Source organism: Erythrolamprus reginae, chromosome 2 (genome assembly GCF_031021105.1).
Source record: "Erythrolamprus reginae isolate rEryReg1 chromosome 2, rEryReg1.hap1, whole genome shotgun sequence".
Lineage (NCBI taxonomy): Eukaryota > Metazoa > Chordata > Lepidosauria > Squamata > Dipsadidae > Erythrolamprus > Erythrolamprus reginae.
This window is the reverse complement of record NC_091951.1, coordinates 39,384,118-39,411,415: the sequence shown is the minus strand read 5'-3', so window position 1 is coordinate 39,411,415 and position 27,298 is coordinate 39,384,118. Positions and strand designations below refer to the sequence as shown.

General features: G+C 45.5%; 1 long non-coding RNA gene across 1 annotated transcript; it reads left to right on the top strand.

Annotated features, from left to right (window-relative positions):
* The first annotated feature begins 20,220 nt into the window (after positions 1–20,220).
* Positions 20,221–26,999, top strand: LOC139160159 (uncharacterized). Its single transcript, XR_011557890.1, has 2 exons — positions 20,221–20,481; positions 25,102–26,999. It is a non-coding gene; the product is annotated as an uncharacterized lncRNA (long non-coding RNA).
* The last annotated feature ends 299 nt before the right edge of the window (positions 27,000–27,298 follow it).

The following is a 27,298-nucleotide window of genomic DNA, read 5'->3' as shown; positions in this document are numbered from 1 at the left end:
TAATAATAATAATAATAATAACAACAACAACAACAACAATAATGATGATGATGATGAATTAATAATAATAATTATTATTATTATCATATTATAATAGTTATAATAATAATAATTATTATTATTATTATAGTTATAATTATTAATATTATTATAATATAATTATTATTATTATTATTATTATTATTAAAATATTATTATTAATCATGGCTCAGGCCTTGATTGTTCTTACCTGCTGCTACCGATGCACTGCGCATGTGAGTCTCCAGCGTGATTTTGCTTCCGCACATGTGCAGGAAGCAAAAACACACCAAAATCTTGTGAGATGATGCATGCATAAGATTTCAATGATTTTTTACTTCCACACATTCGTGGAAGCAAAAAAAAAAATAGGCAAAAATCTCACGCACGTCTTGTGAGATTTTGCTTCTGTACATGCGCAGGAAGGAAAAAATACCAAAAATTAAAGAAAAAGTATGGCGGTTCCCAAAGGATTGGCACTGGAGAGGTCATGTGAAAATTGTGCAATGTGGCGGCTGCTACTGTTGCGCAATTGTCTACTGCACCAGCAGCAACCCACCACTGTCGTGGTTATATTGTTGGAAGAAATGCAAATGTGATGTTTGCCTATCTCAGCTTTTAATTTGAAAGCCAGTGAAGCAGTTAGGTCCCAATTTCACAAATCAAAATGTCATTGGGTATGGCTGAGGAGAGGGAAATTTTTTTATCATTGAATAAGGTATCTGGGCCCAAGTGAAGGGTAAATTTCCAAATATGCAAATTGGAATTAAGAGACTACTTATTAGTGTTGGGAGAACCGAACCTGGGTTCAGGAGAGCGCCAGGAAGTGCTGCCACCCAGCTGTCACCTTACGAAACAGCCGGGGAGCTGTCGGCCAGTTGGGAAGTGAAAAAGGAGGTGGGGAATCCCACGAGGAGATTCCAGGGGCGGAGCTTTGACGTCACTGAGACGTCCTTCTTGGCCAGCTGAAACGGGGACTCCAGGAAAAAACATCTCAGTGACATCAAAGCTCCGCCCCTGGAATTCCCTCGTGGGATTCCCTACCTCCTTTTGTGCCTCGTGACCAGCCGACAGCTCCCCGGCTGTTCTGGGAAGTGCCGCCGCCCAGCTGTCACCTTCAGAAACAGACAGGGCGCTTCTCAGCGGTCTCCCAAACGCCAAACCCGGACGTTTGGCAAAAGTTCGGGTTCGGGAGAGCACCGGGAAGCGCCCCAACTATTCAGAAAGGTGACAGCTGGGCGGCGGCGCTTCCTGGCGCTTTCCCGAGCGTCGAACTCAAAAGTTCGGCAAAAGTTTGGGTTTGGATTGGAGTGCTGAACCCGGACTTTTTTTAAAAATTCGGGTGCCGAACCCAAACCCGAACTTCATTAGGTTCGCCCAACACTACTACTCATCCATAAAGGAACATTTTCATTTTGCATTTTAGTATACTAGCTACTGTCCTGATTTATTTTGGTCCAGGAATGTAAGATTATCCTTGGGTTGTTTTGTAGATCGTCCGCTGAGATACCATTGTTATCGTTGGATCATTACTGGGGCTGGATGTGTTGTGATCAGCCTATTAGTAGGAGCTGTGATAGCATTGCGTATCTGTGGTGAGTTACTATAAATTCAACACCTTCTGCCCTGAACCTTTGAATATTGTGAAATGTATCTAAAATCCACAGTCTGCATTGGTTGCCGATCAATTTCCGGTCACAATTCAAAGTGTTGGTTATGACCTTTAAAGCCCTTCATGGCATTGGACCAGAATATCTCCGAGACTGCCTTCTGCCGCACGAATCCCAGCGACCGATTAAATAATAAATAAATAAATAAATAAATAAGGAAGCTTACATTTATTTATTTGTTTGTTTATTTATTAGTTTGTTTGTTTATTTATTTATTTATTTTTAGAGTTGGTAGGGACCTTGGAGGTCATCTATTCCAACCCCCCATTCAAGCAGGAGTTTCCTTTGCTTTCTTTTGCAAGGGAGACCCTCTTCCCCTTCCCATAGCCTCCCTGGATCCTGGGCAGCTGCAAGTGGGTGTGCCAATGGTGCTCAAATCCATGATCAAGTCCTGAAGGGTAGGACAAGCCTCCATGTGTAAAAAAGCAAGCTGTTTAATCCTGACTGGCGGGGCATATGGCATGGGCTCTGAGTCTAAGGAGAAGAGCGGGAAAGAAAAGAAAGAAAGAAAGAAAGAAAGAAAGAGGGAGAGAGAGAGAGAGAGGGAAAGAAAGAAAGAAAAAAGGAAGGAAGGAAGGAAGAAGAAAGAAAGAAAGAAAGAAAGAAGAAAGAAAGAAAGAAAGAAAGAAGGAGGAGGAGGGAGGGAGGGAGGGAGGAAGGAAGAAGAAAGAAAGAAAGAAAGAAAGAAGAAAGAAAGAGGAAGAGAGAGAGAGAAAGAAAGAAAGAAGAAAGGAAGAAAGAAAGAAGAAAGAAAGAAAGAAAGAAAGAAAGAAAGAAAGAAAGAAACTGGGGCACATGGAGCAATATCTGAGGGCACACAAGGTGTTGCCCTAAATCACTCCATTCCTAAGAGATCTGTAAGGAGCATGCACCAGCATGCCTACCGCCCCATTGAATTTCATTTTATTAGAAAGCGCCTGTTGTTCAGGTTTGTCAAGATCCTTCTGTTTTGCACCTATCTTCAGTTGCAAAAACTTTTGCATCTATCTTCTGACTTTGATGAGGATATTGTCTAAGCCAGAGGACCCGGAATGTGGCTCTGCTAAAAACTGCTATTGGTAACATTTTGTAAGCTGCCCTGAGTCTAAGGAGAAGGGCGGGAAAGAAAAGAAAGAAAGAAAGAAAGAAAGAAAGAAAGGAAGGAAGGAAGGAAGGAGAGAGAGAGAAAGAAAGAAAGAAGGAAGGAAGGAAGGAAGGAAGGAGGAGGAGGAAGGAAGGAAGAAGAAAGAAAGAAAGAAAGAAAGAAGGAAGGAAGGAGAAAGAAAGAAAGAAGAAAGAAAGAAAGAGGAAGAGAGAGAGAGAAAGAAAGAATGAAAGAAGAAAGAAAGTAAGAAAGAAGAAGAAAGGAAAGAGAAAGAAAGAAAAAAGAAAGAAAGAAAGAAAGAAAGAGAAAGAGAGAGAGAGAAAGAAAGAATGAAAGAAAGAAAGAAAGAAAGAGGAAGAAAGAGAGAGAGAGAAAGAAGAAAGAAAGAAGAAAGAAAGAAAGAAGAAAGAAAGAAAGAAAGAAAGAAGGAAGGAAGGAAGGAAGGAAGGAAGGAAGAAAGAAAGAAAGAAAGAAAGAAAGAACCTGGGGCACATGGAGCAATATCTGAGGGCACACAAGGTGTTGCCCTGATTCAGCTCCAGATTTTCGGCCATCTTTTTGGCCATTTTTGCTCTCCCCAAACTTCAGGAAAGCCCCCTGTGCCTGTGTAAACCCCCTGTGCTGTTCCCCAGTGCATGCGCACAGAACTCACTGAAACCTCCAAACTTCCATTTGGCCTATCGGGCCATTTTTTGCTCTCCCCAGGCTTCTAGAGGTTTTCCTGAACCCCGGGGAGGACGAAAAATAGCCCAACTGGCCTACCAGACGTCTGGAGGCTTTAACACGGGGGGGGGGGGCAGCATGGGGGCTGTGTGCATGTGTGAAGGGCACTGCATTATATCTGTGGGAACGTGCATGCTGTTTCATATACACGCACCCTTTTGGCACCCCAGCTGTTAAATCTTGGAATGAAGGACTGCAGTCTTGGGATAAGAACGATCCTTTATTTAACAGTATGTAACGGTTACCAGAACAGAACAAAGACAAAACATGGCCGTGCCTGGCAGCTATATATATCCCGGGCTGCCAGGCTGAGCCAACCAATCAGGAGACAGTATTTTCCCACCCAAGGAATGTGGAGCGGGTATAAAGCCTAACTGTCCTCTGGACACAACACCAGCCAAAAAAGGTTCATCATCACAGCTGACGTCCTGTTCAGCAACAGGCAAATAACACTTGGAAGAAACTCAGGCAGTTCTCTGCCTCCCTGAACTAGGTGAAGGGGGAGGAAAGTGAGAGGAAGTTCAGTCAAATCAGATTTGCAAGATTCTTAAGCAAAATCTTAAGGAAAATAATTTTATTTATTTATTCGTTTTCTATGCCGCCCAATCCTGAAGGACTCAGGTTGGCTTACAACAACAATATAAATACAATATAAATAGATACAAAACGATAGAAAGAAGTAGAATATTATCGAAGAGTAAAACATTATCTATAATTTTAGCTTTCCCATGGTGTCATTCATCTAATGGTGCTACAAAATACCAGGATTTAATGGCATAGAAGATAACTCTTCTGAACCACGTTAAGGTTCTTCTATTTGGAATTTTGCTCACCACTAAGGCCTTATAGCTGTTATACTTTACAATGTCTTCACTCATTCTCTCAGATAAATTTTAGGAAATCATGCCAGGAATCATAGATATCAGCTAGAAGCCCTAGTTAGTTCATTAGTTGGTTAGTTAGTTAATATCCTGCCGTTACCCTATTATTTCTAACATAACATATTTCTAACATAACTCAAAGCAGTGTACATACCAAATACTTCCACCTACTATTTTCATCACAACAAGAACCCTGTGAGGGAGATAGGGCTGAGGAGAGCGATTGGTCTAAAATCAGCTAGCCGGCTTTCATACTTAAGTAGGACTAGAACCCATTCTCCTGGGGTCTAGCCTGATGCCTTAACCACTAGACCAAGCATATACCACAAAGTAACTACACACATTTGTGTAATGGTAATATGGTAGACAGATAACACCTCCTTCCGTGTGTGTGTGTGTGTGTCTGAAACCCAAGATGGTGGCTGAAACCATGTGATTGATTCGCACAAAAAAGGGAAGGGATTATGAATCTTAGCAGTTACCACTTGGAATTTGACATCACCTGTGCTATCAAATCATATTATTAAATCTCAATCATGCTTGTGTTTGTTTCTTCCTCCTAACATAAGCCTGGATGTAATAGTGTTACCTCTTCTTTATCCTATTATTTATGTACGAACCCCTCGTCTTACGAACAACCCGAGATCCGAACCCGGGGTTCAGAAAAATTTTGCCTCTTCTTACGAACTTTTTTCGTGTTACGAACGGCAAACCCGAACTTCCGGGTTTGGCATTCCGGAGGCTGCTGGGAAGCCCCGCAGCCCGGCTGTCACCTTTTAAAACAGCCAGGGGGCTTCCCAGTTGCCTCCCGGAGCCAAACCCGGAAGTTCGGGTTTGGCGTTTGGCTTGGAGAGGCTGCTGGGAAGCCACCCGGCTGTTTTAAAATGTGACAGCCGGGCTGCGGGGCTTCTCGGCGGCAGCGGCAGGTACGTAAGACGGAAAACGTTCAGGAGGCCGCTTTGGGTTTTTGGCTGGGAGGGAGGGCAGGAGGTCCGACGCTGGGGGAGGGAGTCAGGAAGGTCCTCCTGCTCCCCCCCTCAGCGAAAAACACAAAGACGGTCTGCCATCGCATGACAGGCAGGGCGGAGCAGCGTGGAGCAAAGGGAGTCTGAAACCGCCAGCAGCTTCAGTTTCCCATTGCTCCGCGGGCGGCGGCAGACCGCCTTTGTATTTTTGGCTGGGGGGGAAAGCAGGAGGCGCAGGATCAGGCCGGCGGCGGGCACGGGAGAGGCAGCAGGTCTGCATCCTGGGCGGGTGGGCGGGCCGCGGGCGAGGAGGCGCTACCGAGCGGGCCGGCTCAGGCTCTGGCTAGGACGGGGCGGGCAGCGGCTGGGCGCGGCAGCGAGGGTGCGTCTGACTCGAGGCTTGCGGCGCCTGACGCAGCGGGGAACAACAGCGTGGGAGGCAGGAGAGGACCAGGCAACCGGAGCAGCGTTGCCGCTGCTCCCGACTTGGCTTCCCTGGCCGCCTTGGCTTCCCTGGCCGCCTGGCGCTGCGATCTTCCAATCTTCCCTTGGCGATCTTCTGATCTTCCCTGGCTTCCCTGGCCACCTGGTGCTGCGATCAGAAGATCGCAGCGCCAGGCGGCCAGGGAAGTGGCCAGGGAAGTGGCCAGGGAAGCGGCCAGGGAAGCCAAGGGAACATCGGAAGATCGCAGCGCCAGGCGGCCAGGGAAGCCAAGGGAAGATCGCCAAGGAAAATGCCCAGCCCCCCCCCCCCGGCATTTTCCTGGAAGGAATGCCATCCACCACCGAGTTTTTCGTAATCTGTTTAAATTTCCTTCACTCCCCCAACATTCCCCGCCTTGCCTCGCTTGACTGGCCAGAGGACATGACATTCACCGCCTCCCGTGCCTCCTTTGGCTTTGCGATTGGACGCGCCTCCCGCCGCTCTGCCCAATCACAAAGCCGAAGGAGGCACGGGAGGCGGTGAATGTCATGTCCTCTGGCCAGTCAAGCGAGGCAAGGTGGGGAATGTTGGGGGAGTGAAGGAAATTTAAACAGATTACGAAAAGCTCGGTGGTGGTGATTGCACTCCTTTTAGAAAAACGCCTCCACGGGGGCTGGGCTGGGTATTTTCCTGGAAGGAATGCCATCCACCACCGAGCTTTTCATAATCTGTTTAAATTTTCTTCACTCCCCCAACATTCCCCGCCTTGCCTCGCTTGACTGGCCAGAGGACATGACATTCACCGCCTCCCGTGCCTCCTTTGGCTTTGCGATTGGACGCGCCTCCCGCCGCTCTGCCCAATCACAAAGCCGAAGGAGGCACGGGAGGCGGTGAATGTCATGTCCTCTGGCCAGTCAAGCGAGGCAAGGCGGGGAATGTTGGGGGAGTGAAGGAAATTTAAACAGATTACGAAAAGCTCGGTGGTGGATGGCATTCCTTCCAGGAAAACGCCCAGCCCAGCCCCCATGACTGGCCAGAGGACATGACATTCACCGCCTCCCGTGCCTCCTTTGGCTTTGCGATTGGGCAGAGCGGCGGGAGGCGCGTCCATAGGCTTGGTCGGGTCGCCGCAGCACCCTCCCTTCGCCAACCCTTTGGCGGTCACCGGTGGGCTTAGGGTGCCTCGGCACCGACTTCGCTGCCCCTTCCCGAGCCCAGCCCCGTGACATTCGCTTTCCTCCCGCCCGCAGCCGAGACTGATCGTGGGCTCCTTCGCAACCTCGGAGAGCTTCCAGGGCATGAAAGCTCACGAAAACCAGGAAGCTCTCCGAGGTTGCGAAGGAGCCCACGATCAGTCAACTGCGGGCGGGAGGAAAGCAAATGCCAAGGGGCTGGGCTCGGCTCCCCCCTCGGCTCCCCCCCTTGCAAGCCCCGCCGCGGAAGGCTCCATTCTGTTCCCTGCCGGCCCGATTGAGCGGCCGGCGGTCTCCATTCAGGGAACAGGATGGAGCCTTCCGTGGCGGGGCTGGTAAGGGGGGGAGCCGAGGGGGGAGCCGAGCCCAGCCCCGTGGCATTCGCTTTCCTCCCGCCCGCAGCCGACTGATCGTGGGCTCCTTCGCAACCTCGGAGAGCTTCCTGGTTTTCGTGAGCTTTCATGCCCTGGAAGCTCTCCGAGGTTGCGAAGGAGCCCACGATCCGTCGGCTGCGGGTGGGAGGAAGGCGAATCCCCCGTGGGCTCCGTTACATCTTCCGCTGCCAGCCAGGCCATGCTGGCGGCAGCGGAACAATCGCCTTCCTCCCGCCCGCAGCCGACTGACCGTGGGCTCCTTCCCGAGCTCCCTTCCTGAGCCTCCCGTTCTCTCTCCCCCCCCCCCTCGCCCCTTCGCCTCCCTGTGTTCCTAGGAGAAGTGCTGGGGATTGAGGCAAGACAGACCTTCTGCTCCTCACCAGCACTTCTCCTAGGAACACAGGGGGGCGAAGGGGCGAGGGGGCGGAGAGAGAACGGGAAGCTCAGCATTCCGTCAGCCGCAGCGCTGGCTGTCAACTTTTCTTTTTAAAACTGGGCAGGAGCTGACTTGCCTCCCCAGTGCTAAAAAGAAAAGTTGACAGCCAACGCTGCGACTGACGGAATGCTGAGCCTCCCGTTCTCCCCCCCCCCCCCACCTTGCCCCTTCCGGTTTCGGCGTTCGGGAGACCGCTGGGTTCCCAGCTGTCTCCGAACGCCAAACACCAAAGCCGAACTTCCGCGTTCGGCTTCAGGAGACAGCTGGGAAGCGGCGCGGCTGTTTTAAAAGATGACAGCCGGCCTGGGGGGCTTCCCAGCACCCCCGAACCCTGTGCTGGGAAGCCCCCCAGGCCGGCTGTCACCTTTTAAAACAGCCGCGCCGCTTCCCAGCAGTCGCGGAAAGCCGTTTTTTTTGCGGGGGGGTTTTTGGTTGCACGGATTAATTGACTTTACATTGTTTCCTATGGGAAACAATGTTTCGTCTTACGAACCTTTCGTCTTACGAACCTCCCCCCGGCACCAATTAAGTTCGTATCTTAAGGTACCATTGTATTTTAAAATGTTTCATCCTACTCTTCAAAACCAAAATGCTCTGAATTAAATAATAATGATGATGATGATAATAATAATAATAATAATAATAATTATTATTATTATTATTATTATTATTATTATTATTATTATTATTATTATTATTATATCTTCCTTTCCTCAATTTATTTATTTCCTGTTTGAATTTCAAGCTTTTCACAGAAGACAATACAAGGAGGCTTTTGAAAAATCTGTTGACTCTCAGGAGACCAGCAATGACACAGAAATTAAGCCCAGATTGGAGAACATTGTCTCTATTATTTATGTATTTTAAAATGTTTCATCCTACTCTTCAGAAAAACAAAATGTTCTGAATTAAATCATAACCAGATGGTTAATAAGAGAGAATGCAGGATTGCTTAGGAAGAAGAGATGATGATGATGATGATGATGATGATGATGATAATAATAATAATAATAATAACAACAACAACAACAATAACAACAATTATAATTATATCTTCCTTTCCTCTATTTATTTCCTGTTTGAATTTCAAGCTTTTCACAGAAGACAATACAAGGAGGCTTTTGACAAATCTGTTGACTCTCAGGAGACCAGCAATGACACAGAAATTAAGCCCAGATTGGAGAACATTGTCTCTATTATTTGTGTATTTTAAAATGTTTCATCCTACTCTTCAGAAAAACAAAATGTTCTGAATTAAACTATAACCAGATGGTTAATAAGAGAGAATGGAGGATTGCTTAGGAAGAAGAGATAATAATAATAATAATAATAATAATAATAATAATAATAATAATAATAATAACAATAACAATTATTATATCTTCCTTTCCTCAATTTATTTATTTCCTGTTTGAATTTCAAGCTTTTCACAGAAGACATTACAAGGAGGCTTTTGACAAATCTGTTGACTCTCAGGAAACCAGAAATGACACAGAAATTAAGCCCACTTTGGAGAACATTGTCTCTCACTTGCAGACATTTCTATGTAAACAAGTCCCGGTTAACTCAACAGGTAATTCCAATATTCTCTCCCTGTGAGATAAAGATGGAGAACATATCACATCCGATCTCCTGAATTTTGAGGAAATTCCATCTTCTGCAGATGTTGGGAAGATCTGAGATGTAACCATCACTTGTCTTTCCACACATGATGGGAATATGAGCTTTGTGATATTGAGGGATATATACTGTACAGGGTTATTCAAAAAGATTGAACCAGCCTGACTGAAGCCTATGTGCTTGGGAATGTAACAGTCGCACATACCTTTTCACCCTCGGTGCTTGCACAGAAGGCTTTGTGCATGCACAGAAGGTAAAAAAAAGAAAATTATGACATCCAGATGGGTGTGTTGAGCCTCATGCTGTCGTTGCTACCGGTTCTCCGAACCACCAGCAACCACCGCTACCAGTATGCCCGAACCGTGTGGAACTGGTAGCATTTCACCCTTTCTCTGTGGTCACATGAATAAAATTCAGGTGGATTCACCTTTACAACCAATTGCAGGGACAGTGCAATGCCTGCCCTCCTATTTCCTCCATGATAACCAATTATTAACAATACACTTTAAAGAGAAAGAAAAATAAGGCAAATTAAAATACAGTGGTTTGAATGCTAGAAAACCTGGCTGAATTTTTCTGTCAGTTCTATGGGTGTGGCTTGGTGGGCATGATTTAGTGGGGTCCCACCACCCCACCTTGCCATGAGTGATGTCAGGTTGGCCACGCCCACTCAGTCACATGATTCCACCAACAAGTCACCCCCACAGAAAGTGTAGGGGGAAAATTGGATGTCAACTTTTCTAGATAAGAACTGGGTGTTCAAGATTTTTTTGCCTCTTCTCAAGAACCATTTTCCACTTACAAACCATTTTTGTTTGGCCTTCAGAAAGATTCAGATGTCACTCGTGTCCTGGAAACTGGTCTTATCATGATGGCAAATGTTACTGGATTTCCAAAGAACCAGGGACCTGGCACAAAAGCCATGAAGACTGCAGAGCCAGAGGTGCTCAAATGCTGGTGCTGAAGGAACCAGAAGAAATGGTAGGTCAAGGTTTTGGTTGGGGAGGTCAAAGGAGCAATGAAAATGGATGAAAAGAGAGCTGAGCCACAAGCCCCACAATCAGTGTCCCCTCTAATTTTTTGGGGGGGTGGGCTGAAAAGTATAGTGTCTGAGCGGCAGTCCCTTCGGGACTGGGTGGCACAAAAATAATAAATAAACAAACAAACAAATAAAAATCCCACCCCGTTTTGCCTCAGAGAATTTCAAAATAAAATACTGTACTGTGTGTCTATAACAGTGAGCTCATAATAGGGCAACTCTACCAATATCAAAATGCCACTTAAATAGTTGAGCTAGTTTCAAACCAGATTTTGATTTTCCTTCTCTCTTCCTTACTCCCATTCTTTTTCTTTCTCTTTTCCTTCCTCTCTTTTTTCTATCTGTTTCTCTCCCTCTCTCTCTCCTTCCCTCTCACTCTTTCCCTCTCGGCTTCTGGGCAGGTTTGGAAAACTCTGAGTTGATGATGATTTTTAAGTGAGCGATTGCTCACTGCTCAGCTTAGAGGGAACTATGCCCACAATTCCCTGATTTCTAGATAGAATAGCAATTATATGTGTTGATTAAGCAGATTCTATCTCAGGTCAGATGAGGTTGCCATGGGAGGGAGGGAGGGAGGGAGGGAGGGAGAGGAGGAAGTATGTTAAAAAACATAAAACAAGATAGAACTGTAACTGTATGATAGAAACGCCACCCTTTGTGTTCTAATTACATATCCCTTTGAAAAGTAAACAACCAGCAGTGAGGCAATTCAATAGCAGATCCTGGACTTGTGGGAATATGCTAGGAAGAAGTTGAAGGGAAAAGTTGTCATTAAATCCAGCACTGGATTGCTAATCGGTTTCCAGACTCAATTCAAAGTGTTGGTTATGACCTATAAAGCCCTACATGGCATGGGACCAGATTACTTACGGGACCGCCTCCTGCCTCAGGAATCCCAGTGCCCGGTTAGGTCCCACAGAGCTGGCCTTCTTCAGGTCCCGTCAACTAGACAATGTCACTAGGTGGAACCTAGGGGAAGAGCCTTCTCTTTGGGAGCCCCGCCCTCTGGAATCAACTCCCCCCAGGGATTTGTGTTGCCCCCACCCTTCCCCACCTTCCGTAAGAGTCTAAAGACTCATCTATGCCACCAAGCTTGGGGTCATTAGATTCTACACACACACACACGGCCAATGAATGTATACTAGGTTTGTTTGAATGGGATGTGTGCATGTTAATAGGCCTTTCAATTTCCTTTTTAAATGTAATTCTTAATTTTAACTTTAATTATTATCTCGATGTATACTGCTTTTATGTGTTGTAAGCTGTCCTGAGACTTTGGACAGGGGCGGCATATAAATTTTAATAATAATAATAATAATAATAATAATAATAATAATAACAACAAAACAACAACAATAATGATGATAATAATAATATATGGTATTGATATACTTATGCAACCATAAATAGCTTCAGATATAGTGCGTGAAACCAGGGATGGGTTCCTCTTACCGGCATACCAGTGTGCTACGCATGCATGCTGGCAACTGGGGTGCTCTCGTGTGCCTTCTTACACAATGTTGCCTCCACACATGAGCAGGAAGCAAAAAAGCACTGAAATTTTGTGAAGAGATGCTCATGTGCAATTTTGCTGATTTTCTTGTATGCGCGGAAGCAAAAAATTGGCAAAATCTCTCATGCATGAGCTTCCCCCCCCCCCCCGCAAGATTTTGCTTCTGCACATGTGCAGGAAGCAAAAAAAGAGCCAAAAAATTGAAAAAAAAGATGGTGCCGCCCAATGGAGCAGCGAAGACACAGCACCAGAGTGGTCGCATGCAAATTGCGCAATCTGTGGGCTGCTACCAGAACGGCACTCCCTAACGCACCAGTAGGAACCCACCCCTGCCTGAAACATAATTTTATTCAGCATCTGCTGAATGACAGACAGTAAAATCAAGACCTCGCTATTCAGCCACCTCTAATCAAGTGCTTTTTTTAAACAGACTTTTATCCAGAGTATTTCTGATGAAACACAGTCACTATGGATTGGGTTGATAGGAATGTTTTCAGCAAGAAAGTGGATGTGGGTTGACGATTCCCCATTGAATGAAAAACTGTGAGTATTTCTTTCTAGACTTATTGAAATCCTGCAATGGACTATTCCATCCACTCCACCAGTGTTTTCCAACCTTTTTTGAGCCGCGGCACATTATTCATATTTTCAAAATCCTGGGGAACATTGAAAGGGGGGGGGCGGGGGAGCGGGCTAAAGAAAAGTTTGGACAAAAAACCCCTCTCTCTTCCTCCCTTTCGCTCTATTTCTCCCTCTTTCTCTCTTTTCCTTCCTTCCCTTCTTTCTCTCTCTCCATCCCTCTTTCTTTCTTTTTTCCTCTCTTTTTTGCTCTCTTTCTCTCTCCCTCCTTCCCTTCCTCTGTCTTTCTCTCTCCCTTGCTCTCTCTCTCTCTCTCTGTCTCTCTTGCTATCTCTTTCTTGCTTTTTTCTCTCTTTCTTGCTCTCTGTCTCTCTTTCACTGTCTCTTGCTATATGTCTCTTTCTTTCTCTTTGCCTCTCTTGCTATCTCTCTTTCTTTCTCTCTCTTTCTCTCTCTCTGTCTCTCTTGCTATGTCTCTCTTTCTTTCTCTTTCTCTCTCTCTCTGCCTCTCTTGCTAAGTCTCTCTTTTTCTCTTGCTATGTCTCTCTTTCTTTTTCTCTCTCTCTGCCTCTCTTGCTATGTCTCTCTTTCTCTCTCTCTTTCTCTTTCTCTATCTCTCTTTCTCTGCCTCTCTTGCTGTCTCTCTTTCTCGCTCTGTCTCTCTTTCTCTGCCTCTCTTGCTGTCTCTCTTTCTCGCTCTGTCTCTCTTTCTCTGCCTCTCTTGCTATGTCTCTCTTTCTTTCTCTCTTTCTCTGCCTCTCTTGCTATGTCTCTCTTTCTTTCTCTCTCTCTCTGCCTCTCTTATATGTCTCTCTTTTTTTTCCTCTCTCTCTCTCTCTCAGCTGACTGCAAGCGGGAGCCCTGACGGCGGCAGCTGGACGTGCTGCTGGACGCCGTATATGCCAGGCCCGCAGCGCTAGCATGTACAGCGTCCAGCAGCACGTCCAACCGCCACCGTCAGGGCTCCCGCTTGCAGTCAGCTGAGAGAGAGAGAGAGCTCCCTCTCGCCGCCGCCTGGAGCTCCCTCTCGCCGCCGCCATCTCCCCGCGACTGCCTGCGGCGGCTGCAGCCACCCCCCCACTCCCACCGCCAGTGCCCTCCCGCCGGGCCCCAAAGGACACTTGCCGCCGACGTCAGAGAAGCTCCAGCTGGGCAGGGCGCTGCCGGTGCCTCCGATCTGGGGCTCCCACTCGCAGCTGTCCCTCGGCTCCTGCCTGATGCCGCGGTTTCTGGTGCTCTCCTGCTGGGCCCCAAAGAAGGAAGGCGAGAAAAAGGCGCGAAGAATGAAGCTCTCCTTCTTCCTGCCTTCCTTCTTTGGGGCCCAGCAGGAGAGCGCCGAAAACCACGGCATCGAGCAGGAGCCGGGGGACAGCTGCGAGCAGGAGCTCCAGGTCGGCACCGGCAGCGCCCCGCCCAGTTGGAGCTTCCCTAGGAGCTTCGCGGCACACCTGGCCGTGTCTCGCGGCACACTAGTGTGCCGCGGCACACCGGTTGGGAAACGCTGCACTACACAACATAAAGTCTATTTCTGAGTAAAAGTGAATAGAATCAGAAATAATCAATTCAACTGGGGTAATAGCACATGCAAATGATACTTGTAAATAACTAAAACAAGTGACTTTATTGTTTTCTACTTGAGTTATAGAGCAGTGATGGCAAACCCATGGCATGGGTGCCACAGGTAGCACGTGGAGCCATATCTGCTGGCATGCAAGCTATTGCCCTAGATCAGCTCCAATGTGCATGTGTATGCTGGCCAGCTGATTTTTGGCTTGCCAGAGGCTCTGGGAGGGTGTTTTTGGCTTCCAGAGAGCCTCCGGGAGGATGGGGGAGGATGTTTTTACTCTCCCCCGGCTCCAGGGAAACCTTTGGAGCCTGGGGAGGGCAACACACGAGCCTACTGGGCTCACCAGAAGTTGGGAAACAGGCCATTTCCAGCCTCCAAAGGGCCTCCAGGGGCTGGGTGAAGCTATTTTCAACCTCCCCAGGCATTGAATTATGTGTGTGGGCACTCACGCACACTCTTTTGGCACCCGAGGAAAAAGAGGTTCGCCATCACTGTTATAGTGTGCCTAGACCGGTTATCAGATAAGGCATCTTGGATCTTGGGGAAGGTCAAGTGAGAAAGCACTATTGTGCAATTACCTTTTTATTCTTTTCCCTTCTCCTCCCGCACCTCTCCATAATTCCATTCCTCTTCTCTTTCAATTCTTTTTAGTCCCCAAATTCCTAAATCCATTCAGTCCTCTTTCAACAAAAAGTTCATATAAGGTTTCTAATCTTTCAAACAATCCTTTATCAGTGTTTCTGGACAAATAAAAGATGTACTGTATATTGTGTCCGATCAACATATAAATATTGGAAGCAGGGCTGACATCCAATTTTTCCCCACATTTTCTGTGGGGGTGACTTGATGGTGGAATTATGTGACTGAGTGGGCGTGGCCAACCTGACATCACTCATGGCAAGGTTGGGTGGCGGCACCCCACTAAATCATGCCCACCAAGCCACACCCATAGAACTGACAGAAAAATTCAGCCAAGTTTTCTAGCATTCAGTCTGGCTGCTTCTAGCCTCCTTGTCATGTTTGCTATGTGTGCATGAGCCCCAGGAGGAAAGAAGGAGAGAGTGGGAGGTGGGAGGCCAGCTAGTGGTGCAATTTAATGGTTCTCCAAACTGTGTATAATCATCGCCTCCCGTACCGTTCTGTCCATTCGATAACGCTCCACAAGGCTGTAAGGGCTGGTCTGCCTTTTTAAACCCTGCTGAGGGGAACCACACCCAAACCCAGCTGTTGCCAATTCATTGGTGCAAATACCTTTCTAATTGGCCCCGTCTCTGAGCAGCACGTCACTGTCTCATGTCTATTATGGCCTGTGCGTCCTCATCCAGTGAGTCCAGGCTATGTGTGCATGAGCCCAAGGAGGAAAGAAGGAGAGAGTGGGAGGTGGGACGCCAGCCCGTGGTGCAATTTCATTGGTTCTCCAAACTGTGTATAATCATCCTCTCCTGTTCTATCAAACCTGCCCGAACCTGTTGAATTTCACCCTGATTGGAAGGCTGATTATGGGGAATAGAAAAATCCAGCTAAGAAACAAAGGAGGGGGGAAGGAAGGGAAGAGGGAGACGGCAGGAAGATAGACTGCTCTTTCTAAAAAAACATCATTTTCTCTTTTATTCTTTAGGCTGCAAGAATTGGGGCCCCTTTTAGAAAATAGCTGCGGGATGCTGACTGGGCCAAAGATTGTTGCTGAAACCTGCTTGACTCTCTCCATGTGGGTTTGCCAGCTAGAAGCTTTGGATATAAACACTCCTTTGGCTTGAGCTAAAATGCAGTTTTGGACACGATTTATTTTATTTATTTATTTGAATTGGATTTGTATGCCTCCGCTGTCCGAGGACTCGAGGCGGCTCACAGTGCATAATAAAACAGTAGAAAAACAATCCAATTAACAACATAAACAATCATTTAAAAATTCTAATTTTAAAACTTCAATTAACAATTCCTACAATACTTATTTTAGGAAACATTCATTGGTCAGGGGGAAGTTCGAATAACCCCAGGCCTGGCGGCAGAGATGGGTTTTTAAACTCTTTCGGAAGAAGGCAAGGAGGGTGAGGGCAGTGCGAATTTCGGGGGGAGCTGATTCCAGAGGGTTGGGCCCCCACAGAGAAGGCTCTTCCCCTAGGTCCCGCCAGCCGACATTGTTTGGTTGTCAGGACCCTAAGGAGACCAACTTTGTGGGACCTCACCGGTCGCTGGGATTCATGCGGCAGAAGGCGGTCCCGGAGGTATTCTGGTTGATGCCATGTAGGGCTTTATAGGTCATAACCAACACTTTGAATTGTGTCCGGAAACAGATTGGTAGCCAATGCAGCCTGTGGAGTGATGACGAGATATGGGCTTGTCTTGGAAGGCCCAAAACTGTTCGTGCGGCTGCATTTTGGATGATCTGAAGTTTCCGAACACTCTTCAAAGGTAGCCCCACGTAGAGAGCATTGCAGTAGTCGAACCTCGAGGTGATAAGGACTATTCTCAGATACGCCCATATACGAAAAGGGACTGTGCCTACTATCTCCTGTCCTAATGTTTCTCTCTTACTAGTATCATGTACATAAACATTGCTATATCTTTGTATATTACCAATACATACTGATTTTAATACCATTGGGGTTTTAGAATGACTGTAAGGTAAGTAAGTAAGCAAGCAAGCAAGCAAGTAAATACTTGACAAAATAAATAAATAAATACAATTGTGAAACAAACTGCACGGCCACAGCACAGAAAGCTTATTTCTGTCTCGTTTCTCATTAGCTGGGATCAACTCAGAAGACTTAATTGCAGTGAAGGGCTACCAAAACCTTTACTACCACACTGTGGGCGTGGCTTATGCAGGACACCCTGCATTTTCTTTCCACATCTTTGAGTGCAAATTGGGTGCTCTGGGGTGGAGCTCCATTTTCGCTACCCCCCTGCATTCCCCTCTCCCATCGGGCAGTAGCCCACCCCTGTTTAACTGGCAAGTGGAACCCATACCACATCTCGGACATCAACACCCTTGAAAATGTCCAAAGATACTTCACCAGAAGAGCCCTTCACTCCTCCACTCGAAACAGAATGCACTACGAAAGCAGACTATCAATCCTAGGTCTCAAAAGCTTAGAACTACGTGGCCAAAACACGATCTAAGTATTGCCCACAAGATCATATGCTGCAACGTTCTACCTGTCTATGACTACTTCAGCTTCAATCGCAACAACACAAGAGCACGCAACAGATTCAAAGTTAATATTAACCGCTCCAAAGTTGACTGTAAAAAATATGACTTCAGCAACCGAGTTGTTGAAGTGTAGAACACATTACCTGACTCCGTAGTGTCAACCCCTAACCCCCAACATTTTTCCCTTACACTATCCACGATTGACCTCTCCAGGTTCCTTAGAGGTCAGTAAGGGGTGTGCGTAAGTGCACCAGTGTGCCTTCCGTCCCCTGTCCAATTGTCTCTCCTTATCTCATTTATCTTTTCTTTCTTTCAAATATCTTCACCTATACTTTTATATCTTTTCTTCTATTCTTTTCTTTACTTATATTACTACATATCTATTCTCTTCAATGTGTATTATGTATTGGACAAAATAAATAAATAAATAAATAAATAAATAATAAAGTGTCAGATTTGCTAAAGTGCTTTCTCCCATCCTCAATCCAGGAACTGAGAACTAGAGGGAGGAATGAAGCAAGGATAAGAGCTCCAGTTCAACCAGATCAAGTAAAGGATTTAATTGAAAAACAACAAAAACATTTTAAAGAATTTGATTCCCCGTCCTCAGATCTTTCTCCCTGTTAGCAAGTAGGGAACTGGATCAGATGGACTGGGCTAGACAATTATTGGCATGGCCAAAAGAAAAGAAGAATTATTGAAAAGTCACCACAGGAAAAGCTGGAAGGAAAACTGGAAGCTGGCAGGCAGAGTCTGGATTTTCAGGCCCTTTCAGTAGGCCAAAAAGCGGGGGTGGGGATGGCAGAGATTTCATCTTGAGGGATATTATATTCCAAAGGCAAGTGTCATGATAGCAAAGGTTCTTCTCCTAGAGCAGTGGTTCTCAACATTTCTAATGCCGCAACCTCTTAATACAGTTCCTCACGTTGTGGTGACCCCCAAGCATAAGCCTAGCACCAATTCTCCCAGCAGAGCTTTAAGCTGATTGGCAGGAAGGTCAGAGGGGCACCCCCACTGTAAATGCCTGATTGGTTGGATTGTAAAAAATATGTTCCAAGGTTCCAGAATAGATGCTTTAGTTCCTAACACCATGGGAAATTTGTCTTCTCCCATGGTCTTACATGACCCCTGTGAAACGGTCGTTCGACCCCCAAAGGGGTCCTGACTCCCAGGTTGAGAACCACTGTCCTAGAGAGACCTTGCCAACTGGGATTCCTTGGCTGATGGAGTCTGGAGCATGTTCCTTTTGCTGGCGCAGGTTTCAGAAGGCCAAGAGACTGCGTGGGAGGAAGGCGGATATTTTGCCTTGAGGGATATGTTGTTCCAAAGACAAGTAGTATCATGGTAGAAAAGCTTCTTCTCCTAGAGAGGCCTTGCCAGCTGGGATTCCTTGGCAGATGGAATATGGAGAGTGTTCTTTTTCCTGGCACGGGGTGGGGGTGGGGATGGCAGAGATTTCATCTTGAGGGATATTACATTCCAAAGGCAAGTGTCATGATCATAGTTCCCTCTAAGCTGAGCAGTGAGCAATCGCTCACTTAAAAATCATCATCAAAGGCAAGTGTCATGATAGAAAAGGTTCTTCTCCTAGAGCAGTGGTTCTCAACATTTCTAATGCCACAACCTCCTAATACAGTTGCATGTGTTGGCATGACTTCCAAGTCTAGCACCAATTCTCCCAACAGAGCTTTAAGCTGATTGGCAGGAAGGTCAGAGGGACACACCCACTGTAAACGCCTGATTGGTTGGATTGTAAAAAATATGTTCCAAGGTTCCAGAATAGATGCTTTAGTTCCTAACACCATGGGAAATTTGTCTTCTCCCATGGTCTTACGTGACCCCTGTGAAACAGTCGTTCGACCCCCAAAGGGGTCCTGACTCCCAGGTTGAGAACCACTGTCCTAGAGAGACCTTGCCAACTGGGATTCCTTGGCTGATGGAGTCTGGAGCATGTTCCTTTCGCCGACGCAGCTGGGGTCAGCCCAAAGTGAAGTCAGTTCTAACACTCCTGACCGTTGGGATGAGACAGTTTGCTTAGGTAACCAATTAAACTACAAGGTATGGGTCCAGTCTGCTTCAGGGGCTTCCCATCCTGAAACTGAAATAAATGTATGCACCTGCCAACACATGCAAAGGTCAAAATGCACCTACAATTAACTACCTGCAGATGGACCTGAAAGCTCCAGGCTGGGAAGGGCTGAATCCCAAATCCAGAGGGAGGAACATCCCAGACAGGGTCAACATATTAAAGGGAAGACAATCATGATCTAAAAATAGAATAGAATAGAATAGAATAGAATAGAATAGAATAGCTATAAGAAACAAGTTGGAATCACTCTATAATATGTAAAGAAATATTTCACTCCTGGGTTTAAATGATTTATACAAGAAATACCCCCAACTGGTGGTGGGGTATGATTGATTGTCTGGTGGTGGGATCACTGAGCACATGTTATATGTAATATGTTGTGTGTGTGTGTGTGTGTTTTATATTATGAAAATCAATTAAAAATATGAATTAAAAAAAATAGAATAGAATTCTTTATTGGCCAAGTGTGATTGGACACACAAGAAATTTGTCTTGGTGCATATGCTCTCAGTGTACATAAAAGAAAAATATACATTTGTCAAGAATCATGTGGTACAAAACTGAATGATTTTCATAGGAGTCAAATAAGCAATGAAGAAACAACCAATATTAATAAAAATCTTAGGATACAAGCAACAAGTTACAGTCATACAGTCCTAAATGAGAGGGAAGGATGATAGGAATGATGAGAAAAAACTAGTAGAAGTAGAAATGCAGACTTAGTAAAGTTTGACAGTGTTGAGGGAATTATTTGTTTAGCAGAATGAAATAGGCAAAACAAGGCTATGCATTCAGATTATTTCCTTGTTACCTACAGTAGCACTCTCATGCCCACTAAGCCACACCCATAGAACTGACAGAAAAATTCAGCCAAGTTTTCTAGCATTCAATCTGGCTGCTTCTAGCCTCGTCATGGCTTTGCTGAAGGCAAATCATGTCAGACTAATCTCATTGATTTCTTTGACTATGTCACAAAGGTGTTGGATCAAGGTGGTGCCGTGAATATTGCCTATCTGGACTTCAGCAAAGCCTTTGATACGGTTCCACATAAAGAGCTGATAGATAAATTAGTGAAGATTGGACTTAATCCATGGATAGTTCAGTGGATTTCAAGCTCGCTGAAGCATAGACATCAGAGAGTTGTTGTTAATGGTGAGTATTCTGAGCAGAGACAGGTTACAAGCGGTGTGCCACAAGGGTCTATTCTAGGTCCTATTCTTTTTAATATGTTTGTGAGTGACATAGGGGAAGGTTTGGTAGGGAAGGTTTGCCTATTTGCCGATGACTCTAAAGTGTGCAATAGAGTTGATATTCCTGGAGGGGTCTGTAATATGGTAAATGATTTAGCTTTACTAGATAAATGGTCAAAGCAATGGAAACTGCAGTTTAATGTTTCCAAATGTAAAATAATGCACTTGGGGAAAAGAATCCGCAATCTGAGTACAGTGATCCCCCGCTCGTTGCGAGGGTTCCGTTCCAGGAGCCCCCGCAACGAGCGGGTTTTCGCGAAGTAGCGATGCGGAAGTAAAAACACCTTCTGCGCATGTGCAGATGGTGTTTTTATTCCCACAGCGCTAGCGAGGAGCCGAAGATTGGGGGCGGCGCGGCTGTTTGCCGCCGGCATGGAGGGCTTCCTAGCAGCCCCCCAAACCCGGGTTGGGGGTCCGGGGGGCGCTGGCTCTCGCCGCTTTCGAGCTGAATCCAGGAGCGAATTCGCTCCCGGATTCAGCTCGAAAGCGGCGAGAACGAACGGCAAGGAATGGCTTTTCCACGCCGTTCATTCTCGCCGATTTCGAGCTGAATCCGGGAGCGAATTCGCTCCCGGATTCAGCTCGAAAGCGGCGAGAACGAACGGCAAGGAACGGCTTTTCCACGCCGTTCATTCTCGCCGATTTCGAGCTGAATCCGGGAGCGAATTCGCTCCCGGATTCAGCTCGAAAGCGGCGAGAACGAACGGCAAGGAACGGCTTTTCCACGCCGTTCATTCTCGCCGATTTCGAGCTGAATCCGGGAGCGAATTCGCTCCCGGATTCAGCTCGAAAGCGGCGAGAACGAACGGCAAGGAACGGCTTTTCCACGCCGTTCATTCTCGCCGCTTTCGAGCTGAATCCGGGAGCGAATTCGCTCCCGGATTCAGCTCGAAAGCGGCGAGAATGAACGGCGTGGGCGGGCGAAGGGCGGGCGGCAGCGAGGAGTTTGCGTGGGCGGTGGGGAAACTCCTCGCTGACGCCAGCAAGAGGGGGAAGACTCAGGGAAGCCGCCCAGCAGCTGATCTCCCGGTTGCCATCTACGCATGCGTGCCCACGGGCACGCATGCGTAGATGGTATTTTGACTTCCGGGTTGAAAAATAGCGAAGTACCCTGTTCGCAATGGTTGGGGACGCAATAAACGGGGGATCACTGTATTGCATTGGCAGTTCTGTGTTAGCAAAAACTTCAGAAGAGAAGGATTTAGGGGTAGTGATTTCTGACAGTCTCAAAATGGGTGGGCACTGTGGTCTGGCGGTAGGAAAAGCAAGTAGGATGCTTGGCTGCATAGCTAGAGGTATAACAAGCAGGAAGAGGGAGATTGTGATCCCGCTATATAGAGCGCTGCTGAGACCACATTTGGAATACTGTGTTCAGTTCTGGAGACCTCACCTACAAAAAGATATTGACAAAATTGAACGGGTCCAAAGACGGGCTACAAGAATGGTGGAAGATCTTAAGCATAAAACGTATCAGGAAAGACTTAATGAACTCAATCTGTATAGTCTGGAGGACAGAAGGAAAAGGGGGGACATGATCGAAACATTTAAATATGTTAAAGGGTTAAATAAGGTTCAGGAGGGAAGTGTTTTTAATAGGAAAGTGAACACAAGAACAAGGGGACACAATCTGAAGTTAGTTGGGGGAAAGATCAAAAGCAACGTGAGGAAATATTATTTCACTGAAAGAGTAGTAGATCCTTGGAAAAAACTTCCAGCAGACGTAGTTGGTAAATCCACAGTAACTGAATTTAAACATGCCTGGGATAAACATATATCCATCCTAAGATAAAGCACAGGAAATAGTATAAGGGCAGACTAGATGGACCACGAGGTTTTTTTCTGCTGTCAGTCTTCTATGTTTCTATCAATATTAATAAAAATCTTAGGATACAAGCAACATGTTACAGTCATACAGTCCTAAGTGAGAGGGAAGGATGATAGGAATGTTGAGAATAAACTAGTAGAAGAAATGCAGATTTAGTAAAGTTTGACAGTGTTGAGGGAAATAGTTTAGCAGAATGAAAGAGGCAAAACAAGGCTATGCATTCAGATTATTTCCTTGTTACCTACAGTAGCGCTCTCAGTGAAAATCAGAGAGGAAGGGAAGAGGAGAAAGGGAGGAGTTGGTAGACAATAATACTACGGGACTCTGTTGTTTCTTCCCCCAATCCCAAAATCTTCAACCTTACATTATCTACAATAGACCTCTCCCCTTTTCTAAGAGGTCTGTAAGGGGCGTGCATAAGTGCACTTTTGTGCCTACCATTCCTGTCCTTATGTCTTTTTTATCTTTTCTATCTCTACTTTATACTTATATTATGTTAAACATACCACAATACAATACTATATCTGTATGACAAATAAAATAAAATAAATAAAAAATAGACTGGAGGGGTGCTGGGAAATAGCTCTGGGAGAGGGGTATTTAGAGACTGTTTCTCCTGTTTCAAGAGACAGGGGAAAGAAAAAAGCTTTCTACTGATAAGTTTGGACACTCTGGTGGATGATATGGTGGATGATATCTCTCTAAATCCCTGTAAATATACTTGTACATAATAAGAGAAAGAAAAAAGCCTCCTGGTTTCTCTCTCTTCCTTTGGGAAGCAATTGCTCCGCTTAAAGCCTTAGGCTCTGCCAACGAAGCAGATCTCTTTTAGGAATGTGGGCTTGGCGGTTCTAAGCCACAAAAGTTAATCGAAAACATTTTAAAGCTAGGGAGTTTACACATACACCCCACCTGGCCCTTTGCCAAAGAAACACTGTGGATGGAAGAGCGAGAAGTGGCTGAAAGCCATTAGTGGGTTGGCGTCTCTTCCTTTTCTCATGAGTAATAAAATGTAATCCAGACCTAGCCAGGACAGAAAAAGAAACAAAGTACTGCCTGCCTTTCCCTGCTCTGCTTGAGGCTGCTCCGCTTGAGGCTCTGAGTCACCCTTTTTGTAACACTAAGTTCATTTTTATATATTTCAGAGACAGAAAGATTTTTGACAGAATTTCCTTACTGTTATTCTCTGGGTGAGGGGGTTGGGAAGTGGGGGAGAGGAAGGGAGGGAGGGAGAAAGAGAGAGAGAAGAATGAGAAACAGAATGAGAGAGACAGAGAATGAGAGAGAGAGAGAAAGAGAGAGAGAGAGACAGAGAATGAGAGAGAGAGAATGAGAGAGAGAGAGAGAGAGCATTGCCCCTAAAATCCTGACAGGGATTTATAAAATTTGTAACACAACAATCCATGTCTTGCCATTTATTCTTCATTTGGCAATTTATATTAGAATACTTTCTCCCAAACTCCATGATGCTCTCTAAAGGAGTCTGTAGTATCATCCCCCAACCCCCAACACTTTACCCTTAGACCATCCTCTCCAGATTCCTAAGAGGTCAGTAAGGGGTGTACATAAGCGCACTAGAGTGCCTTTCGTCCCCTGTCCTATATTTTCTCCTATATCTCCTATATCTTCTCTACTATATCCTCTATAGCCTTCATTGTGTATTATTGTGTATTGGACAAGATAAATAAATAAAAAATATAATATAATATAATAAGAGAAAGAAAAAAGCCTTGTGCTGTCTCTTTCTTTCTCTGGGAAGCAACTGCTCTGCTGAAAGCCATAGGCTCTGCCACCGAAGCAGATCTTTTTTAGGGACATTTTAAAGCTATCCAGTTTATAAGTACACAAACCCTTTGCCAAGAAAGCAATGGGGGCGGAACTGGTAAAAGCAGCCAGAAGGTGGAGAAGTGTCCTAAAGCCATTGGTTGGTTGGCGTCTCTTCCTTTTTTCATGAGTCATAACCCGCGAATGTCAGACACGCAAATACTGCCTGCCTTTTCCTGGTCAGTGAGGCTGTTCTGCTTGAGTCTCTGAGTCACCCTTTTTGTAACACAAAGTTTATTTTTATATATTTCAGAAACAGAAAGATTTTTGACTGAATTTCCTTACTGTTATTCTCTGGGTGAGGGGGAGAGGAAGGGAGGGAGGGAGAAAGAGAGAGAGAAGAATGAGAAACAGAATGAGAGAGACAGAGAATGAGAGAATGAGAGAGAGAGAGAGAGCATTGCCCCTAAAATCCTGACAGGGATTTATAAAATCTGTAACACAACAATCCATGTCTTGCTATTTATTCTTCATTTGGCAATTTATATTAGAATACTTTCTCCCAAACTCCATGATGCTCTCTAAATAACTGTGTAGTATCATCCCCTAACCCCCAACATTTTACCCTTAGACCATCCACGATTGACCTCTCCAGGTTCCTTAGAGGTCAGTAAGGGGCGTGATAAGTGCACCAGTGCGCCTTCCGTGCCCTGTCCAATTGTCTCTCCTTATCTCATTTATCTTTTCTTCCTTTCAAATATCTTCACCTATACTTTTATATCTTTTCTTCTATTCTTTTCTTTACTTATATAATTACATATCTTTCTCTTCAATGTGTATTATGTATTGGACAAAACAAACAAACAAACAAATAAATAAATAAATAATAAAGTGTCAGATTTGCTAAAGTGCTTTCTCCCATCCTCAATCCAGGAACTGAGAACTAGAGGGAGGAATGAAGCAAGGATTAGAGCTCCAGTTCAACCAGATCAAGTAAAGGATTTAATTGAAAAACAACAAAAACATTTTAAAGAATTTGATTCCCCGTCCTCAGATCTTTCTCCCTGTTAGCAAGAAGGGAACTGGATCAGATGGACTGGGCTAGACAATTATTGGCATGGCCAAAAGAAAAGAAGAATTATTGAAAAGTCACCACAGGAAAAGCTGGAAGGAAAACTGGAAGCTGGCAGGCAGAGTCTGGATTTTCAGGCCCTTTCAGTAGGCCAAAAAGCGGGGGTGGGGATGGCAGAGATTTCATCTTGAGGGATATTATATTCCAAAGGCAAGTGTCATGATAGCAAAGGTTCTTCTCCTAGAGCAGTGGTTCTCAACATTTCTAATGCCGCAACCTCTTAATACAGTTCCTCACGTTGTGGTGACCCCCAAGCATAAGCCTAGCACCAATTCTCCCAGCAGAGCTTTAAGCTGATTGGCAGGAAGGTCAGAGGGGCACCCTCACTGTAAATGCCTGATTGGTTGGATTGTAAAAAATATGTTCCAAGGTTCCAGAATAGATGCTTTAGTTCCTAACACCATGGGAAATTTGTCTTCTCCCATGGTCTTACATGACCCCTGTGAAACGGTTGTTCGACCCCCAAAGGGGTCCTGACTCCCAGGTTGAGAACCACTGTCCTAGAGAGACCTTGCCAACTGGTATTCCTTGGCTGATGGAGTCTGGAGCATGTTCCTTTTGCCAGCACAGGTTTCAGAAGGCCAAGAGACTGCGTGGGAGGAAGGCGGATATTTTGCCTTGAGGGATATGTTGTTCCAAAGACAAGTAGTATCATGGTAGAAAAGCTTCTTCTCCTAGAGAGGCCTTGCCAGCTGGGATTCCTTGGCAGATGGAATATGGAGAGTGTTCTTTTTCCTGGCACGGGGTGGGGGTGGGGGGAGGGGTCAGCCCAAAGTGAAGTCAGTTCCGTTGGGATGAGACAGTTTGCTTAGGTCAGTGATTTTCAACCTTTTTTGAGCCGCGGCACATTTTTTACATTTACAAAACCATGGGGCACATTGAGGGGGGGGGGCTAAAAAAAGCTTGGAAAAAAATTCTCTCTTCTTTCGCTGTATTTCTCTCTCTCCCTCTTTTTTTCTCTCCATCCCTCTTTCTTTCTTCCTTCTTTCCTGTTTTGCTCTTTCTCTCTCCCTCACTACCTCCCTCTGTCTTTCTCCCACCTTCCTTCCTTCCTTCTCTTTCTCTCTCTTGCTTTCTTTCTCTTGTTTTCTTTCTCTCTTGCTTGCTTTCTCTCTTTTTCTTTCTTTCTCTCTCTCTTGCTTTCTTTCTCTTGTTTTCTCTCATTTTCTTTCTCTCTTGCTTGCTTTCTCTTTTTCTTTCTCTCTCTCTTGTTTTCTTTCTCTCTGAGCTTCGCGGCACACCTGACCATGTCTCGCGGCACACTAGTGTGCCACGGCACACTGGTTGAAAAACACTGGCTTAGGTAACCAATTAAACTACAAGGTATGAGTCCAGTCTGCTTCAGGGGCTTCCCATCCTGAAACTGAAAGAAATATAAGCACCTGCCAACACATGCAAAGGTCAAAATGCACCTACAATTAACTACCTGTGGATGGACCTGAAAGCTCCAGGCTGGGAAGGGCTGAATCCCAAATCCAGAGGGAGGAACATCCCACACAGGGTCAACTTATTAAAAGGCACTCTATAATATGTAAAGAAATATTTCACTCCTGGGTTTAAATGATTTATACAAGAAATACCCCCAACTGGTGGTGGGGTATGATTGATTGTCTGGTGGTGGGATCACGGAGCACATATGTAATATGTTGTGTGTGTGTTTTATATTATAAAAATCAATAAAAATATTAATTAAAAAAAATAGGATAGAATTCTTTATTGGCCAAGTATGATTGGACACACAAGAAATTTGTCTTGGTGCATATGCTCTCAGTGTACATAAAAGAAAAAGATACATTTGTCAAGAATCATGTGATACAACACAGACTGATTGTCATAGGAGTCAAATAAGCAATGAAGAAACAATAAAAATCTTAGGATACAAGCAACATGTTACAGTCATACAGTCCTAAGTGAGAGGGAAGGATGATAGGAATTATGAGAAAAAACTAGTAGAAGAAGAAATGCAGACTTAGTAAAGTTTGACAGTGTTGAGGGAAA